This window comes from Aquarana catesbeiana, linkage group LG01 (assembly GCF_042186555.1).
Source record: "Aquarana catesbeiana isolate 2022-GZ linkage group LG01, ASM4218655v1, whole genome shotgun sequence".
NCBI lineage: Eukaryota > Metazoa > Chordata > Amphibia > Anura > Ranidae > Aquarana > Aquarana catesbeiana.
The window spans coordinates 549697845-549717195 of record NC_133324.1 but is presented as its reverse complement, the minus strand read 5'-3'; the positions used below and the strand labels follow the sequence as shown (position 1 = coordinate 549717195).

General features: G+C 44.4%; 1 protein-coding gene across 9 annotated transcripts in view; it reads right to left on the bottom strand.

The window, feature by feature from the left end:
• The window catches only part of SLC39A3 (solute carrier family 39 member 3), a 44530-nt gene that overhangs the window by 18787 nt on the left and 6392 nt on the right, over nt 1–19351 (bottom strand). For 5 of the 9 annotated variants that reach the window (XM_073595669.1, XM_073595688.1, XM_073595651.1 and 2 more), the window contains exon 2: nt 5234–5280. The gene's annotated coding sequence lies outside the window, so the exon portion shown is untranslated. Of the gene's footprint in view, nt 1–5233; nt 5281–9887; nt 9963–19351 lie in introns of all 9 variants that reach the window. The other 4 variants (XM_073595629.1, XM_073595645.1, XM_073595622.1 and 1 more) reach the window with 1 other exon arrangement.

Here is a 19351-nt window from a genome sequence, read left to right as displayed (position 1 = left end):
ATGGACAGGGTTTTTGTCACTCTATAAAAGAAAGTGCATAAACAAACACCATTATGACATCATCAGGAGATCTACACATTTAAAAATGCTTTTGAAACTGCATTAGGCCTGGTTCACACTGGTGCAACTGTAGTTTTAACCAATTTCCAGTGTAATTATGTAGTGCAACTGCAATGCAACTTGACACGATTTCCATACTGCTGCGATTTCTGTTTTGACCAACAGTTGGGGGGGGGGGGGGGAAGAAAAAAGCTGTAAATGAAGAATGCTCTCAGAGATAGGCGTGTTTTTTTTTTTTTTTTTTTTTTTAACTGATAAAAATAAACTAAGAAAAAAAAAAGGAAAGTAAACAGATTTTTTTTTTCTCCCAAAAACAATTCACATCATGTTGCTCGTAACCAGCAATTTTAATAAAAAAAAAATAAAAAAATTAGGAGGGGAAAAAAATAAATAAAAAAGGGGGAAGGAAATGCTGTACTTATGCCAGTGTAAATGTAGCTAATCACCAAATGTTTTTATTTCCAGTTTTGACACATTGCTAGGATTACTCGTCAGCCAACTCGAGCATCTGGACACAATCTTCCAAAATAGTGTTCAGCTCAATGAAAGATTAATATTCACAACGAAGGAGAAGTATGGCCAAAGCTTTAGGATCACAGGAGCGCAGTTTGTTTTGCACTCCTGCGACTAGTTTTCAGCCAACAGGGAGCTAAAGTTCACTGTCGGCTGACGTCATTTAGCTGGTCCAGGCTTGGGAAAGATTCCGATCATACAATTGCGATCCACTCAGGTGTCTGGACCGGCACCTGGCTCAGCCTCTCAGCGATTCCCCCCACCACCACCAAGCACTGGAGGGGAGAGCATAGAGCTGCTGACTGACCATCACTGCTCCCTGCTAGAGCAGTCGGAGAGAACTGAGCAATCAGTGGTCTTTGATCACTCAGTTCAGAGCCACCGGGGGACAGATGCAGCATTGAATTGATGATGGTAAAGCAGGAGGGGCAGATGGGGAGGGAGGGGAATGAAGGAGTAAATGCACTCCTGCACAGCCATTCTCATCTCAGAACACCATTCCGATGGCTCCTGCTCTCACCAGACTCAAATGTGGTTAGCTTACAGTGAACTTGTCAAAAATTACACTGAAAATGTGCAGCAGCATTTTTGGGGCCGCCTCTTCCTCTTTCAGCTTGTTTGGGCTGAATTGCCATTGCCCTAGGCCTAACAGCAGGACTGGAACAAACTTCTGATTCTTCCTCTGGTAATAATGTGACAGAATGCCAGACGGAGTGGTTGTTGGTGTGGATTACAATGTGGCCCCAGCATTACCATGAGCATGGCTAGCAGGTTCTTCCTCTTCAAGGTCACAATGGGCGTCCTCCCAACTTGATTGTGTACTGTAAATTCAAACAGTTTGTGTATCACTGCATTATTATGCTATGTCATATTGCAAAAATGTTAATCTGATAGATGCTAGCTTACCTTTGCATTTCTTAAATGGACTTAGAGGAGCTCCAGTCTCCCCAAAAACAAATTAAAAGTCATCAGCTACAAATACTGTAGCTGCTGACTTTTAATATAAGGACACTTACCTATCTAGGGATCCAGCAATTTTGGCACCCGAGCCGATTCTTCAATTGGCTTTGAGTGCAGGCGCCGGCATCTTTACTAGGGGAAACCGGCAGTGAAGCCTTTAGGCTGCGCATTCTGAATGGTCCTGCCATCTTCTGGGACCAGTGTGTGTGTTCCAGAAGGCAGTGGGGTGGGGGCAAGGGCCAGACATACTCCTAGAATGCCGCAACGATCTTACCCGAAGTGGGAGCGGGTACCTGTCAAAACTAGGTACCCACTCCCCCCCCCCCAAAAAAAAGTTGCGCAAATGCAGAGCTTCCACTTTTGAGCTTTAAAGAACTCCAGTTCCTGTGCATATACATATGGAGGGTGTGAACTTGCAGCAGCTCCACTCCTCACCTCCCTGAGGTTTTTTTTTTTAAATTTTTTCTGGCATCCATTGTAACAATCCCTCATGCTTCTCCAAGGCTGCAACTGCAAAACATAAAAAAACTAAAATGATTATACTCCTCTTTCCTTTCAGGTACCTAGCGACTGGTCATTCCTGTTAGTCTGCAATAGAGGTTTACGGTGGGGAAATCAACAGTGAGCGATAATATCCATGACAACAGCCATATAGGTTGTGCTGAAGGATGTTGTAATGAAGAAACCAACAAAAAGGAAGAATGGTCCAATATAATGAGTGTTTTCTGGGAGCGCTGCAATTTCCCCAGTTGTCTGGGAGCTATTGACCAAAAACACATCCAGAACATCAAGCCAGTAGCTGGCAGCAAATTCTTAAACTACAAAAATGTTCTCTTTTTTTGTACTATTAGCAGTGGCTGATGCAAATTTTAGTTTTACCTACAGATCGACAATGGGTTCTATGGAAGCAGCTTTGACTACATTTCGTCAAATGCTTGACAATGGGCTTCACCTACCATAACTGTCCACTGCCATGGGCATAGGATCCTTCTTTACATTTTGTGTTTGTGGAGAATGAGGCCTTTGCTCTGTGTGAGCACCTGCTATGATCTTATTCAAATTACGGTGTAGAAAAGAGCATTTTCAATTATTACCTCACCAGGGTACGAAGAGTTGTGGAGTGCACTTTTGGTATTCTTGTATACAAGTGGCACTTGCTACATACTCCTATCAATTTGAACCGGAAGAATTAAGAATGCCATCTCTGGGAAAAAAAAAAAGCAGCATGTGCCCTCCACAACTTTGTTAGTGTGATGGTTACCTTTCTGAGGACTTACTAACCCAAGACATGGAAAGGGCACAATGATCCTCAAAGAAGGGCAACAGTAATGGTGCCCAAAAGCATGAATTTTCAAACATTTTACATCCTTCTGGTCAGGTCCCATGGCAGCTTGATGCCATTGCATAAAATAAATGTTATATGATAGAGAAAAATAAATATATATTTATAATATAAAACACACACAATACACTTTGGAGATCAATTACTATGCAGTATGTTATTTGTGTTTCTTAATAAAATATATTCCAACAGTGACACGATTGGTATTCCTTTGCTTTCTGTCCATTATAAAATGGCTGATATGGCTATATACAGAGATTATTTTTTGTGGAGCAACCACTATAGGGGGGGGCTGAAATACGACACCACACTGCTTACCAATTCTTAGATGTGGTGGCTGCATTTGTTTTCTTTTTAAGCTACCTTTACTTCATTTCCATTAGGTGATTCAGTCAGTAAGTCTGTTTTTTATCAGAACAAGCTCTCTGCAAATGTATCAATTTAGTTGAATGAGAAACAATTTACCACCGACAGGGGTGCTTACAATGATTAGCCTTTTTTATTCCTTAAAACCGTTATCCCAAAAGAAAAAAAAAAAAAGAAGTTAAAAAAAATGTTTAACTGCATTGGGAGCTGCAATTCAGCTTCAATTTGTTAGCGTTTTTAAATCTGCTAGTCCATCCAACATTCCCCTCCCACCAGACTGACAAAGCTGCTGTCTGCTTTGCCCCGTTTTCCTTTATTCAGAGTGAGGGCACGCTAATACAGGTGGTGTGTTCTTGGCCAGATCACCAGGTGAAAACAGGGAAAAAAAGCCTCAAGAAAGAAAACTGATGGAGCCACCACATCTGATTGATACGCTGCAATACATTATATTTTTTGATTTTTGGTTTAATACCGTTTTAAATTTGAGCAGCAAACACACAAATGATAGCTAACATTTTTAGGCAACCAGTACACATTTATAAAATATCACACATACAGATAAAAGTTTGGGCTGTACTCAGAGCTAAGAAACTTGTTGCAAAAAAGGTATACAGTACCATGATAGCTGCTGAATAGCTGGTCATGGCAATGCAGACTTTGAGTACATTATTCTCCCCAAGCTAACATGTCTGGGCCATAGGAAAACCCGCAGAGGAATCTCATAGAAAATACATGCGATTCAGATGAGTTCAGAAGTCTATAGGGCACAAAAAAAAAAAAAAAAAAAAAAAAAAAAAAAAAATCACACTGCAAGTAGCACAGGTACATTGCTAATAGTCGCATTGTAGTTCTTTCAATTGATATGAACAGGCACCACTGAAATCAATGTAATTTCCATTGCAATGCAATTCTGCGTGACCCAAGTCACATCTGAAATCACACTAGTGTGAAACAGGCCTTAATATGTTAAAGCTTATAGGAGTTGAGCAATTCTACTTTTTTACATTTTTATTTAAAAAAGACCTATCCTGGCCATACACTATACGAAAAATCAGACGAAATTTGGTTAGACAGTGTGTTAATTTTTCAGCCAGTTAATGGGGACAAAATCGGTAATTGTTGGGACGTTTTTGAGCCAAAAAAAAAAAAAAAAAAAAAACCCACAAGTTTGGAAATTTTCTCCAGAACGAACGATAAATTGAAAGGTTAATATGTTTCCCTTCCGAACTATCTGCACCAGGTATATGTAAAAGAACGAACAAAAAAATGCATTCATTTAGGTCCACTGAACGGTTTATCGGTCATAACACGATGGCACTATTGTTTGCGCTCACGGCCGAATGTTCATTTTTTTAAAATGGGTTTGGCCGACTTTTCGTATAGTGTATGGCCAGCATTAGGCTCGGTTCACACCGGTGCGCTGTCCGACATCGGATGTGATTCGCACCGCACTGCAGTGCATATCACATGCGATATCTGTGTGATGCAAACTCAGCCATACAGATTGTTTGGCTGAATTTGCATCGAATTCGGACCAAACTCGCACAGGACCCTTTTTTTGGTCCGCACCAGAATCGGATTGCATGGGTGTTCACTGTCCGAATTGACAGTTCGCACTGCGATATGCGAACTGATTTGGGGGTGTCATTAACTTTCTACTGACATCCCAGCAGTTCGCATATGGCAGTGTGAACTTCCTTGCGAGTCGGGTGCAATGTGGAAACCCGCAGTGGATTCGCAGGGTTCTCGCATCGCACCAATGTGAACCAAGTCTAAGGGAACAAAATGAAGTCAGGATGATAAACCAACGCATAACATGGATGCTACAAAGTCCAAGCAAACATAACAATGAAACCTCCATGGCACTCAAAATACCCAGGTAACATTACATAAGATAATGCATTGAATGAAAGTAACTGAAAATGTCAGAGCTTAACAGAAAATTATTATAATGTCTTAATCTTTGATTCAAATATATTCTAAACTACTTACATCAAGGTAATGCAATTTCCATCATCTTCTTTGTGTTCTTAAACATACTAGGAAGAAAAAATTATGGTTAGCATAAAAAATGATAGAGATTATATCTATCTATCTATCTCTCTATCTATCTCTATCTATCTAGCTATCAAATTTTACTTGATGAAATGCTATATTAAAGTCTTCTGGTTGAAGCCCACAAAAATAATAAGATATTCTTTATCTTTACAAAATAACCCTAAAGGATTAGAAATTTTGAACAAACTTTTTACTAAAATTGTACTGCACTATGTCCATTAGAACACAGATGCTATTGTTTTGCACTATTTTGGAAACCCAACTCGTGATCTGCTATTAACAGCATAGCCGTTTTATAATAGAATTTTCTGTTTATATTTGGTTTCTACTTCTGTCTTTCTACCTTCTATGTATGGCGATTTACGCATGTGACCAATATTTCATGGATGTAATACTCTTAGGCCTGGTTCACACCTATGCATTTTTTAGTGAGTTTTCAGTTTTGCAGAAACACAGTACAGTCCATTTAACATGATTTCCTATGGGTCATGTTCACATCTATGCAGGGGCGTAACTAGTACCTTCAGGGCCCCAGTGCAAGAAACCATGATGGGTCCCCCCTCAACCAAACCCCCCCCCCACATCCAACCCTGGGCTTCCAATTTCCAATTTTGGGAGGGTGTCCATGGATATCCTCCCAGAACTCTGCCTCCCGTATGCCCCCTGGGACATGCTTTCAGCGCATCATGGCAGTCCTTTACCGCGTGATTAGACAATCACATGTAAACAGACTTGCTGGGTATCAGCAGCCCTTTCCTCCCACGCTATGTCTGTGTGAGGAAAGGAGAGCCGTTAACTGCCAAGAATGTCAGTATATAATTACACTGATAATCAGCGCCGCATTTCAGCGCTCAATGCCCATCAGTGCTTATCAATGATGCCCATCAGTGCCACCTTTCAGTGGTCATCAATGCTGCCTATCAGTGCCACCTATTAGTGTTCAATGCCTATGAGTGCACATCAGTGCTCATTAATGCCCATCAGTGACACTTATTGGTCAATGAAACCTATCAGTGCCGTGCCACCTATCCGTATCACAGACCATTGCTCATCAATGCCATGTATCTGTGTAGCCTCTCAGTGCCACAGATCATTGCTCATCAATGCCACGTATCAGCGCAGCCGATGCTGCCTGCCTTCTCAGCATGGCGGAGAGCGTATCTCTCATACAGCTCAGAGCTGATAGTTCTCCCTGCTCCCCCCTCCCACGGAATGACACAGCCAATCTGCTCCTTCTCCCGTCGTTCTCCCGTATGTGTAACGCGGGAGGTGCGAGCTTGTTAGCTTCACACTTGACGTCCCGAAAAGCACACACAGGAGGGGGGAGGGGGATAAGGAGCATGTCAGCTGTGTTATCCCGTGCGAGAGAGAAAGGAGGGAGGAGCAGGGAGAACTGTCAGCTCTGAGCTGTATGAGAGAGATGCTCTCCGCTCACAGACATGGGACTAGCAACCGTGCTGGGCCCCCCCGACAGTGGCGGAATGCCAGGGTCCGGCTGCAAGTGCAACTGCTGCGACCATGGTAGTTCCGCCACTGCATCTATGCATTTTATGGAAAGGGCCAGAGACTTTTTTTCTGGTTTTTGGTTACATAGTCTTCAATGGATCAAAAATGTGCATTGAAAAACGCAAAATGCACCTGGAATAAGCAAACTGCAACTTGCATACGTGTGAATCAGGCCTTAATTATAACCATGCTCCTTATTGGGCATGATCTTCATCTATGCCTAAGTATGAATCAGTTACATCGATTTATGCTTTTGCATACATTGTTTTTGCTCGCTGTATTGCTATGACACTTAGTGCCGGTTCACACAGGGGCAACCTGTCAGGCGACTTAGCCATGCTCCATGTATTGCAACGGAACCGTTCTCATGGGAGCAACTCAAGTCGCTCCGACTTAGAAAAAAGGTTCTTGTACTACTTTAGGGCGACTTGCATTGACTTCTATACAGAAGTCGTTTTGCAAGTCGCGCTGTATGGGGCAGCTTCAGCGTCGGATGAGAGTCGGGCGACTTTGAAGCCACCCCCGTGTGAACCGGCACTGACTGACCTTGATGTTTGGATTTATGAAAATAAATTTTTACTTCCGTTGTCACATGCTGAAAAGTTCCTTATACTTTTGAAAAGCTAATACATTTTTTTTTTTTTTTTTTGTTACAAAAAAGTCCAGAGTAAAATCTGTTTTATATAGAGTCCAAAAGGCAGATTTTCTCTGGTGTATATCTTTTGGGAATTCCACATCCGTTGTGAAGTTTTTCCACAAATTAAATAGAGACACAGGAACCCAGTTGTAATGGCTTAAAGCAGAGTTCCACCAGTTCGATAGGGACTGGACAAATTTTGATCTGTGTACGGGCATGGAGGTCACAGAGTGTAGGCTATAGGAAGTCTCCCTGCTGTCAGAATACAATAGTTCAATGGGAATATTCCCCAATCCACATAAAGTGTGTGGATAGGGGAACGCAGTCAGTTCTTTTCCTTAAACCTGCTGGTTAAAGAAAGAAAAAAAAAAAAAAGGGACTAGTCTATGACCAGAGTAGGGTGTGCTTTGCCCTAAAAAAAAAAAAACAAAAAAAAAAAAAAACACACCACAAAAAAGGACAACAGCTTAGGGAAGCTTAATAAACCTCTAAAAACAGAAAGCAAAAAGAGAAGCACACTCGGGGAAAGAAAACCCACCGCAATTGCAGCTTAAAAGCACAAAAAAACTGTGCAATGTCTTACAATTGTATTTTTTTTTTTTTTAAAGAAAGCAGCCACATTCTGAACAAAAAAGTCCTACTAGAATGGAGAAGAGAGGGACCCTTGTTCTGTGTGTGAAAGCAGTAGTCTCTATGAGGAGGTTCAGCACGCTCCCTGTTGAGCTAGAACTCTTCAATCATCAAGAGCATGGCAATGCTGAGCTATAGGTCTGAGGCAGAGGATGTGCTGCTATACCTAGAACATATCCTCATGAGCACAGAACATTTGCTCAGCTCTCCTAAACGCCTTTTCTCCTGGCATAAGAAAAACTGCTTAAAAAAAAATAGAAAGCGCCTAAAGCTGCGTTGTGCCCAGGTGAACTTACATTGGACCCCCTCCCCATTCCCCCCAGGCACGCTGTACCCGAGTCCCGCGATCATCCGCAGTGAGACATCAGGTTGCTGTTTCACCGGTCAAGGGATATGAAATCCCCGTGGCTTAGGCCGGGTTTACACCGCCCGGGGCATGATGAGGCGGTGACGTCATAAGGGGCGGGGTAACCGGATGACAACACCAGGTGACCACGCCCCATGCCTATATAAGTCGTTGCGCACCGCGCACACGGCATTACAGAGTGAGAGAGCGTCGTGTCAACATCGGAAGAAGGCGACGGAGAAAACAGGGCCAACGCTAGCAAAAGAGCCGGCAAAAGAGCAGGAGCCCGGCAGAAGATACCGGAGAGCGGGTGAAGAACCGGAGAGCGCGGAGAAGAGGAAGAGAGCCCCGAAGTCAGAAGAAGACCCCCAGAGCTGCCTAATAAATTACTTTAAAAACCTGTCTGTCTAGTGTGCTTTTTTTTTAATTTCATCTACACTTTTTCCCCCAGGTGAATGAGTAGGGGTACGACATACCCCATACTCATTCACATAGGGCGGGGGACCGGGATCTGGGGGCCCCCTTATTAAAGGGGGCTCCCGGATTCCGATAAGCCCCCGCCCGCAGACCCCGACAACCAACGGCCAGGGTTGTCGGGAAGAGGCCCTTGTCCTCATCAACATGGGGACGAGGTGCTTTTGGTGTGGGAGGGGCCCAGCACCCACCCCCCCCATGTTGAGGGCATGCAGCCTGGTATGGTTCAGGAGGGGGGCGCTCGCTCGTCCCCACCCTTTTTCCTGACCGGCTGGGCTGCGTGCTTGGATAAGGGTCTGGTATGGATATTTGGGGGACCCCCACGCCGTATTTTCGGCGTAGGGGTTCCCCTTAAAATCCATATCAGACCGAAGGGCCTGGTATGCTCTTGGAGGGGGAACCCATGCCGGTTTTTTATTTAAAATTTGGCGTGGAGTTCCCCTCAGGATTCATACCAAACACATTGTCTGGTATTGGCGGGGATCAAAGTTGGACGTATGTTGGCTTCAAGTCACAGGGCAAAGTTGGATCCAAAGTAGGACAGCTGTCGTGTCGCACCTGTGTAAACCGGGCCTCAGTCTAAACAGTACATATAGAAGGCATTCTAATTGGTCGGCGCCGACCAATCAGGACCCACCTAGCCCGTCCTGTCAGCGCTGAAGAGGAGAGAAAGCTGCGGGGGTTCCAAATCCCCGGATCGGTAAAGTGGCAACCCGATGTCTCACAACAGGCGATCACGGGACTCCCGTACAGCCAGACCGGGTTGGGGGGGTTGGGGTGTCCAGTGTAAATTCACTTTTTTTCTGTAAGGCAGGGTTCACACCATCTCCTGCTATTGCAACTTGGATGCGGGGAATCTGCATCCAATTCGCAATGGTGTGAACCCAGTGTATAGGTGAACTTATGCTTTAAGTGATGAAGGGGATGAACAGTCCAAAAAAGTGTAAATAAAATTAGAGCCCACCCAAACTCATGTACAGAAACACTCTTCTCACCTGGAAACCAGTGGCGTCCCCACCATCTGTCACTTGCTGGTGCTCCATTTTCATGCACAGTGCATAGCAAGAGACCTACAAGTACAAAGAAAGGAGAAAAATTTGACATCTGACACACAGGCTCTTATCTGTGTGATCCGACGCTGCACCCACAGTGCCCCATACCTTTTACCTGCACTGAACAGAGGACCTCACCACCTGGGGGAACACACTACCCCTTTCATTATAATGGCTTTCTGCGTTACTGAAGGGGCCTCCAGAAACCTCAGCAATTCCTTTTATCAGCCCCACTTAAGCCATTCCAAAGTGGTAAGATACATGCTTTTGTTTTTCATTCAACCAATTGCTCCCACTGAGTTATTGTATTCTGACAGAAAAAAAAAAAATACTGTGCCTGGTGGCACCGAGAGATCAGGAAAAACCCAACAAGCTGGTTGTTCAGAAGTTGATTTGTAGACTGAATTCTGAAAAACCAGCCAGTCCATACATGGATCAAAACCTGGCCAGTCCCTGCTGAACCAGCCAAACGTCGATCCATGTATGGCCTGTCAATGGTCCCCCTGCTGCTGTCTCTGAGCCAATGAGGAGTGAGAGCACAGAGAACCTCTGCTCTCGTGCACAGCGTTGGGTCAAGATCGGGCTCAGGTGAGTATAAGGGGGCGCTGCATGCAGGTGTTTTTTTTTTTTTACTTTAATGCATAGAATGCTGAATTTCTGACACTTACTGCTATCTGAGGCTCAGTTTTCTCCTCATTTACTATATTCAACAATGTAATTAGACAGGAAGTGAGAGGAAGAACTCCAATACCCAACACAGTCAGCAATAAAAAATACAACTATTAAAATTGATATTGAGCCTTTGCAGCTTCCACACGGCATAATTTAAAGCAATGCATACTTACCCTTTCTTAGCTCCCCGCCTGCTCCGCTCAGCTGCCAAAGTCAAAGAAAGAAAAACTGTGTAAAGCACCCAATCACTTTACTTGAAGGTTACACAGGGCTGAAGACTGTCTCTTTTCCCCATGTGACAATGCTTTACCAATCACTGAGCACCATATCTGTCACATGGGATGCATATGGCCATAGCATCAGTACTCTGTTTATAGACAAGATTTCTCAGAACCCATGTACCCTTCTTCTCTAGTCAAGTTTTTACTATTCCTAAAGTCTGCCCAGAGCTTTACTACACGAGTGCCACCATTGGAATGCTTGCAATGGTGAGTACTTGGATATGCTGCAACTTATGTATAAAAATAAGTGTGGCGCTAAAAGATGTCCTTTATTGGGCAAAGCCAAACAGAATGGTGTCTGGAGGGCGATATGCACAACAAAGAATATTAATGAAAATAGGTCCTATGAGGACTGTTAGTTGACACCAACAGAAACAGATAAATAGTCCAAACCGCAAGGTATATGGATAAGATATATAAGTGAATCATATATAAACTATTGTGGCCCCTGAAGTGAACCAGTAGACAAAACAATACATGTGCATATATTCAAAAAAGGAAATAATATAGGAAGAACCACAAAACCCAACAATAGGGAGGAGTAGTTCTATACATAAGAACCGAAAGACTGTGAGGGTTTTGCACGTCACAAAAGTGTATTGCACACAAATAAAATGAATCGTGTAAAGAGAAAAATAACTGAAAAATAATACAACAGAAAGTCCATCCGGAACTCATATGTAAATAAAAATGGTGACTCAAAGTCCAAATAATGTAATAGAGAACGATCAACAGCCGCCAAGATCAGTGATGGAGGACCAATGGATCCAAGGATGGCATCCACAAGATACGGTAATAAACATCTGTGTGAAAGGTGTAGGCATAACTACCCTTACCGGAGATGGTGGACTCCCAGTCAACGACTTGAGAGTCAGACGGGCTTGTATTGGAGCAGGGGGAGTAGCTCCTAGTTCCCAGTGGCTGAAGATGATGGAGGAATGGCAACACTCACCGACTCGATCACTCTGATCTCACCGACCTATCACATCAAAGGATGTCAGTGGTAGGTGCTTGTGGTAGATCCAGCTTCATAGACAGGACGTCAATCCTCAAAGGTAAAGGGAAAAAAACTGAGACTTCCCCATAGTGTAAATTGGCTAAGAACCAGCTTTATTAAAACAAAGTAATAAAAACACTCTGGCTCTTCAAAAAAAAAACGAACAGTGGAAATAGCGCTAAAATTCAAATGGTGGCAAGACAGGCATAACGAACCCTACGCGTTTCATCCGATAGGACTTCGACTGGGGTATATGCCCGTCTGCCACTTGTGACTGTATATATATATGTAAACTAGTAATAATCAAAAGGTAACAGCTGTTCGCGCCATGTATACCGTCATTTCCGGGTTGCGGGAAAATGGCGTCCGCATCCATCATGATCCAATCACAGTGGTGCTAAAATCAGCCTGTAACCAAGCCTCCATGTGGATAGCCCAATCATAATGGTGCCGGATGCCGCGTCACCAAAAACCTGTCGATGAGTAAGTCACATGATATCCCCCCTCCTATAGGGCCTCGGGACGGGCAATGCGACATCCAGTCAAACACGTCCATGCCCTCGACCTATCGCAAGCAGCAGGGATGGAGTGTAACCTCCAATCCGGGAGTGTGGTGAGGACGTGTGGCGTCACTCCGGCGTACGGCCGGAAGTGACAGAGACGGGAGCGGTAGTGAAACGCAAATGCGTACCACGTCTCGTTCTGTTGGTGTCAACTAACAGTCCTCATAGGACCTATTTTCATTAATATTCTTTGTTGTGCATATCGCCCTCCAGACACCATTCTGTTTGGCTTTGCCCAATAAAGGACATCTTTTAGCGCCACACTTATTTTTATATCTTCCTTACAATTTTGTCTGATTGTGGTGTTGGCTGCTTTGCCCTCTGGTTGGCGCATTATTATTTTTGATTTTTGCAACTTATGTAACCCAGACACTGGGCCAACACCAAATCTAAAACAAAAAAACAGTGCGCTGTCCCTTTAAATAATGTGCAGAGTGCAAAATAAGCAAAAACAAACAACAACAAAATAGTGCAAAGCAAGCAGTAGATAAATTGAAAGTATACAAAAGAGCATAAAAAGGAGTCTCTTATTATAAAAAGTCATTGTATGAATAATGGTGATAAAAAGTGCTCAGTGCTGAAAAAAAGTCTGTGAAAAGTCCTAAAAGTGCTCCTTCAAAATAGATGGCCGCTTAAACAGCATTGATCCCGAATTACAGGGATCAAAAGAGCATGAAATCCATCTCCAGGTGAAAAGCTCCCATACAAAACCAAATCATGATAATATGTTTCCTCAGTAGACTGCAATGGACTATTTGAGAATCGCCCCTTATATCATCATAATATAGTTCTCCATGGGATCACATATGGAAGATAAGCAGTGAAAAAAAAAATCATAGGCAAGTAAAACCAAAATAGGCAGTATATAAATGGCGTCAAAAGCAAAACACGCTAGCCGCGGCATCTCCCATCCTGCCGGCCCGTGATGACGTCACACACATTCCACTCAACTCATTTCCCCAAAAATGGCATTCTCTGGGATTGGAACTCAATGAACGCTATTTTTGCGGAAACACAGGGTTAATCCTCTGTATTGAAAAAAAAGCTGTTTGATCCTGTCTTCTCTGATCCTCCCCCTTTTCCACTGTCCACAATCCATCTCCTGATAAGACAGAGCCTTTGGAGTCACTCTGCACACGCTCAGTTGTGTGTATTCTTGGGAGTGTGTGTGTGACCAGCACAGGGCCAATCAGCACTGTCCAGACAGAAAGGCAGGGGTCCCCACAATCTCATAGGACAGTGAGAGGAGAATGAAAACTTCTCCTACAAGCTTTAACCAGTGCTCAGCCAGACACTGATAGAAGTCACAAGACTGCAATATACTGCTGATGAGAAAAGGTATTTGGTGGATCATATTTACTAAAATAAATTGCATTTCCATGTTCTGTTTACTGTGAGAGACCAGATATAGTGACTACAGGGTCCTGTGTTTAGTAACACTTTAAGTCGGCCATACATGGTTCGATTCTTGGCCGGTTCAGCAGGGGCCATCTGAGACTCAAACCATCTATGGGCAGGCTGATTAGATCAACTTGAGTACAACCAGCATGTTGGATTTTTAGGTTTGCAATTTAACAGCGGCTATAGCCACTAGCAATAATCACTGTGTTGTCCCGGCAGAGATGGCTCTCTGCACCACCACCACCCTCTGCCGTGACAACACAATACCTCCGTGGGAGGGATTCCTGTTCCAGGAAAGAAAATTGCATAATTTATGGCCTGCCTCAGAAAAGAACTGTAACTGGAGCATGCTCAATACATGTGGCAATGGCTGATCTACACAATCTCAGACTGCAGCGAGGACACAGACAAGGAGGGGAGTGAACAACAGGATCAACTAGGCTTTTTGCAATTTACAGAAAGCCAATGCTTTAGTGCAGGAGTAGGCAACCAGTATCCCGCCAGCTGTTGTGGAACTACATTTCCCATGAGGCATTGCAAGGCTGGCAGTTACAATAACTCCCAAAGGCATAATGGGATCTGCAGTTCTGCAACAGCTGGAGGGCCCCAGGTTGCCTACCCCTGCTTTAGATGATAACGGAGTATAGCGTATTGACTGTTTTTGATCATTTGGGTTTAAAGGCTGAAGGTCTTTTACCCTAATGCATTCTATGCATGAAGGAGATTATATATATATAAAAAAAAAACAAACACAAACACAGCAGCCCCCTCAGCTCACTCTTGATCCAGTGATGTGCACAAGAGCATTAGCTCTCTGGGGACTCTCGCTTCTCATTGGCTGAGACAGCACTGGGAGCCATGTGAGCCTATGAGGAGAGGAGGCAGGGCTGAGCTGGGGCTCCGTGTCTGAATAGACACACAGAGCAGCAACTTAGGGGCGCGCCTGCTTGGGTGCCCCAATTGCAAGTTGCTTGCTCTGGGGGCACGCGATAGGAAGGTGGGGCCAGGAGTGCCGGCGTCTGACCCGAGGAGAGGAGGATTAGTGGTGCTCCGTACAAAACCGATGCACAAAGCAGACAAGTATAACATGTTATTTAAAAAAAAAAAAAAAAAAAAACTTTACCATTACTTTAACCACCTGGCGACCAGCCACCGCAGTTGACTGCAGCAGAATGGCACGGCCACTAGGGGGCGCGCGCCCCCCACCCGCTGTGCCGATTCGAGTGCCCGGCGGTCTCGATTACCGCTGAGACACGGAGAACCGGAAACTGTGTGTGTAAACACACAGTTTCCCGTTCTCTGAGAGGAGAACTGACAGATCGTCTGTTCATATCATACAGAGTATGAACAGCGATCTGTTAGCTTCCCTGTACAGTCCCCATCCCCCTTCAGTTAGAACACACACTAGAACACACTTAACACCTTCACTGCCCCCTAGTGTTAACCCCATTCACTGCCAGTGACATTTGTACAGTAATCAATTTTTTTTTTAATCGCACTGATCGCTGTATTAATGCCAATGGTCCCAAAAATGTGTCAAAATTGTCTGATGTGTCAACTATGTCGCAGTCACAATAAAAATTGCAGATCGCTGCCATTACTAAAACAGACTTGCTGGCTGGATCACCAGATTAAAATATAGGAAACAAAGCCTAAAAAAAGAAAAACTAAATTACAGCCATTGCATCTAAGAATTGGTAATCTGCAATAAAATAAATGTGTGCTTTTAGGTTTAATACTGCTTTAAGAGAACTATAGGCAAACTTTTCTTTTTCATTTTGGATAGAGTAAGGGAGGGTCATTTTATTTTTTGCTCTGTGTGTCCCATTGGGGAGAATGGCCTACACTTCCTGTCCCATAGCCAAAAGAAGAAGCGAGAGGAAATCCCTGCAAATTAAGGGAATCTCATGGGGATCCCCAGGTCACAAGAACTAGTGTCCCCATTTCCTCTCTATTACTTTTCTGAAACCCACTTTAGGATTTTCTTTTACTTTCAGTTTCAACAACATTAAACAGGACAAATTAAGAGGGTTAAAAAAAAAAAAAAAAAAAAAAAAAAAAAAAAAAAAACCTGATGGGTTTACTTCCTCTTTGTTTCCCTGCAATGGAAAAGCATAATGGGCTACTATGCATCGCATAGTAACTCATTATGTGTCACTTACCTGACACAGGAGCCTGCGAAGTCACCGCTGTCCCCTCCTCCACGAAGCGTCCATCTTCTTTCCGGGTATCGCGGCTCCGGCGCTGTGATTGGCCGGAGCTGCGATGACGTCACTCCCGCGCATGCGCACTGGTACCGCCACTAACGGCATGATCGCCGTTAGAAACGGCACGCTCAGTGCACCGTTGACATGAGAGCTCGCATTAAGGTGGTTAGTTATTGCGGGCGCGCTCCCGTGATACAGCCGGCGGCTATAGCCGCTCGCTGTATCACTCGGCCCCGCCCCCGGCGCACCGCGTCATTGGCTGTGATTGACAGCAGCGCGAGCCAATGGCTGCGCTGCTTTCAATCCATCCACTATAGCCAATCAGTGACCAGGCTGATCGGCTGAATGGAGGTCGGGAGCGAGCGGCCGAGTTTCGAGGTGTCAGGTAAGTAAAACGGGGGGGCTGCGGTATTTTCAAAAGTTTTTTCACCTTAATGCATAGAATGCATTAAGGTGAAAAAATGTATACCTTTACAACCCCTTTAACTAAACGCTTCTAGATGCAAACGCGGTAAAACATGCGCCGTAGACATCGGTGCCTGTCTTTTGGGCTCCCCAAGCTCAAAAAACAGTATTATTTAACTATTTCAGCCATTTTTCTTAACTAAATGCTTCTAGACACAAACGCGGTAAAACGCCGCTAAACGGCCATTTTAAATGCCAGTTTCAAGGTGTCAAAAAAAAAAAAAAAAAAAAAAAATAGCGTTCAGAGGACTTTGCCTCGGCATCCCATGTACATGGAGCCTTAGTCTGAAAACCCCTATAAATCAGACAATTTTAAAAGGCCCCTCCCTCTCTTCTGACCCTCAGTTGTTAGAAGATCAAGTAAACCTCCACCAAAAGTGCACGAGGCGGAGGAATAACAAACTCACTAAAACACCACCAGGTAAAGAAAAGGAGACAAGTGAATACAGAATATGGTGGGAAAATAGACGCTGTTCTGGAAGATTAATGGAAATACCGTTACCGGTAAGTCTAATGGGGGTTTTCCCCCCTCATTTTCCAGGACAGCTACTTGAGAGGATAAGCAAGATTCCATACCTTAGGGAGGGACGACAGCCTGAAGCACTTTCCTACCAAAGAAGAGGCCCTGGCTGGAGAGCATCTGGACTCTATAATGCTTGATGAACACAAGGACCAGACAGCAGCTTTAGACATTTCTTCCCATGATGCTTCCCGCTCATGACGCGGCCAAAGATCTCATTGAATGAGCTCTAACTCTAGAAGGAGGGATGTGACCTGACGCTCTGTAAGCTTCACAAATTGCTTCCCTAATCCATCTGGAAGTGGAACTTTTAGATGCTTTGGTCCCCTTCTTGGGGCCACTGAACAACACTTATGCCCTGTACACAGGATAGGATTTTCCGAAAATGTGTGATAGGGCCTTGTTGTCGGAAATTCCGACCGTGTGTGGGCTCCATCACATATTTTCCATAGGAATTTCCGACACACAAAGTTTGAGAGCTTGCTATAAAATTTTCCGACAACAAAATCCGTTGTCGGAAATTCCGATCGTGTGTACACAAATCCGACGCACAAAGTGCCACGTATGCTCAGAATAAATTTAGAGACGAAAGCAATCGGCTACTGCCCCGTTTATAGTCCTGACGTACGTGTTTTACGTCACCGCGTTCAGAGCGATCGGATTTTCCGACAATTTTGTGTGACCATGTGTATGCAAGACAAGTTCGAGCCAACATCCGTCAGAAAAAAAATCCATGGATTTTGTTGTGGGAATGTCTGATCAGTGTCCGACCATGTGTACAGGGCATAACAGTTGGGAGGATCTCCTAAACTCACTAGACCTTTCTAGATAAAGTAGAAGGCATATTTTCACATCCAAAAAACAATCTTTCCTCTTCCACATTCTTGTGGGTGGAACAAAAACTAGGAAGAATTACCTCCTGGGACCTGTGAAAGCAGGAAGAAACTTTGGATAAGTACAAAGGATCGGGCCTCATCACTACCCTGTCCTCTAAAATCCTCAGGAAAGGGTCCTTACAGGAAAGGGACTCTAGATCAGAAATCCTCCCTGAGGTTATAGCCAAGAGAAAGGTAATCTTTAAGGAAATCAATTTCCGAAAGGCCTCATGCAATGGCTCAAAAGGAGTCCTAATTAGAGCATTTAATACTAAACGACAGATCCCAGGGAGGAATGTTTATTAGCCCTGGGTGTACGCCTAGTTCTGGCTGAAAGGAACCTCCTGACCAAGGGGTACTCAGCTAGTCTTTTTTTCTGCAAACAGAAACAGGTCAGCAACCTGAACCCTGAGGGTGCTGACAAAGTCTTTTCTCCACTCCCCTCTGTAAAAAAATCTAATGCATAGGGAGTAGAAAAAGAATCTATTCCTGTCTTCTGTCAGGAAACAAAAGTTTTCCAAACTTTCCCATAGACCTTTCTTGTGGCTAACTTATGGCTGTCCAGGATAGTCTCAATAACCCGCTCTGAACACCCCCTTAGCTGTAGCATGTGCCGCTCAGCCTCCAGGCCGTCAAATGGAAGGTCTGAGGGTTTTGATGGAGCACCGGCCCCTGACGGAGAATATCCCTCTGCTCCGGCAGGGGCCAGGGGGGTTCTATTGAGAGAGCTCTCAGCGAGGAGAACCAACTCCTCCCGGGCCACCAAGGGGCAATCAGGATAATTTCTGCTTTATCTTGAATAATCTTCCGAACTACCAGCGGTAAAAGAGGAAATGGAGGGAAGGCGTAGGCTAAAGTGAATTTCCACAGGAAGGAGAGTGCATCTGTCCCAAAGGACTGTCTCTCTTTCCAGCGAGAAGAAAACCAGTAGTTTCTTGTTGAGACTGGATGCAAAAAGATCCACTCTGGGAACACCCCACTTTAAAACATGATCTCCTGGATTCAGTTCCCAACTGCTGGCATTGATGTCTATTCTGCCAGAACATTCGCTGTCCCACTGATGTGCACCACCCTGATTGAAGAGACATTGTTCTCTGCCCAGGACAGAATCTGCTGGGTCAGCAATAGAAGAGTATCTGAGTGAGTGCCCCCTTGCTTGTGTAGGTATGCCACAGTCATGGCATTGTCTGAAAAAAATCAACAGGTCTTTTGAACTGACCCTCTCCTTCAGAGCAACTAAAGCCTTCCCCATTGCTAACAGTTCTCTGAAATTCGATGAGTGGCATGCCTCCTCTGGCAGCCAGACTCCCTGGGCCGGCCAGTCACCTGAGTGAGCTCCCCAGTCCCACAGACTGGCATCTGTAGTAATTTTCATTGGGGAATTCTGTGCCCAGTCCTTCCCTCCCTGCAGATGTTCCTGCTGCTT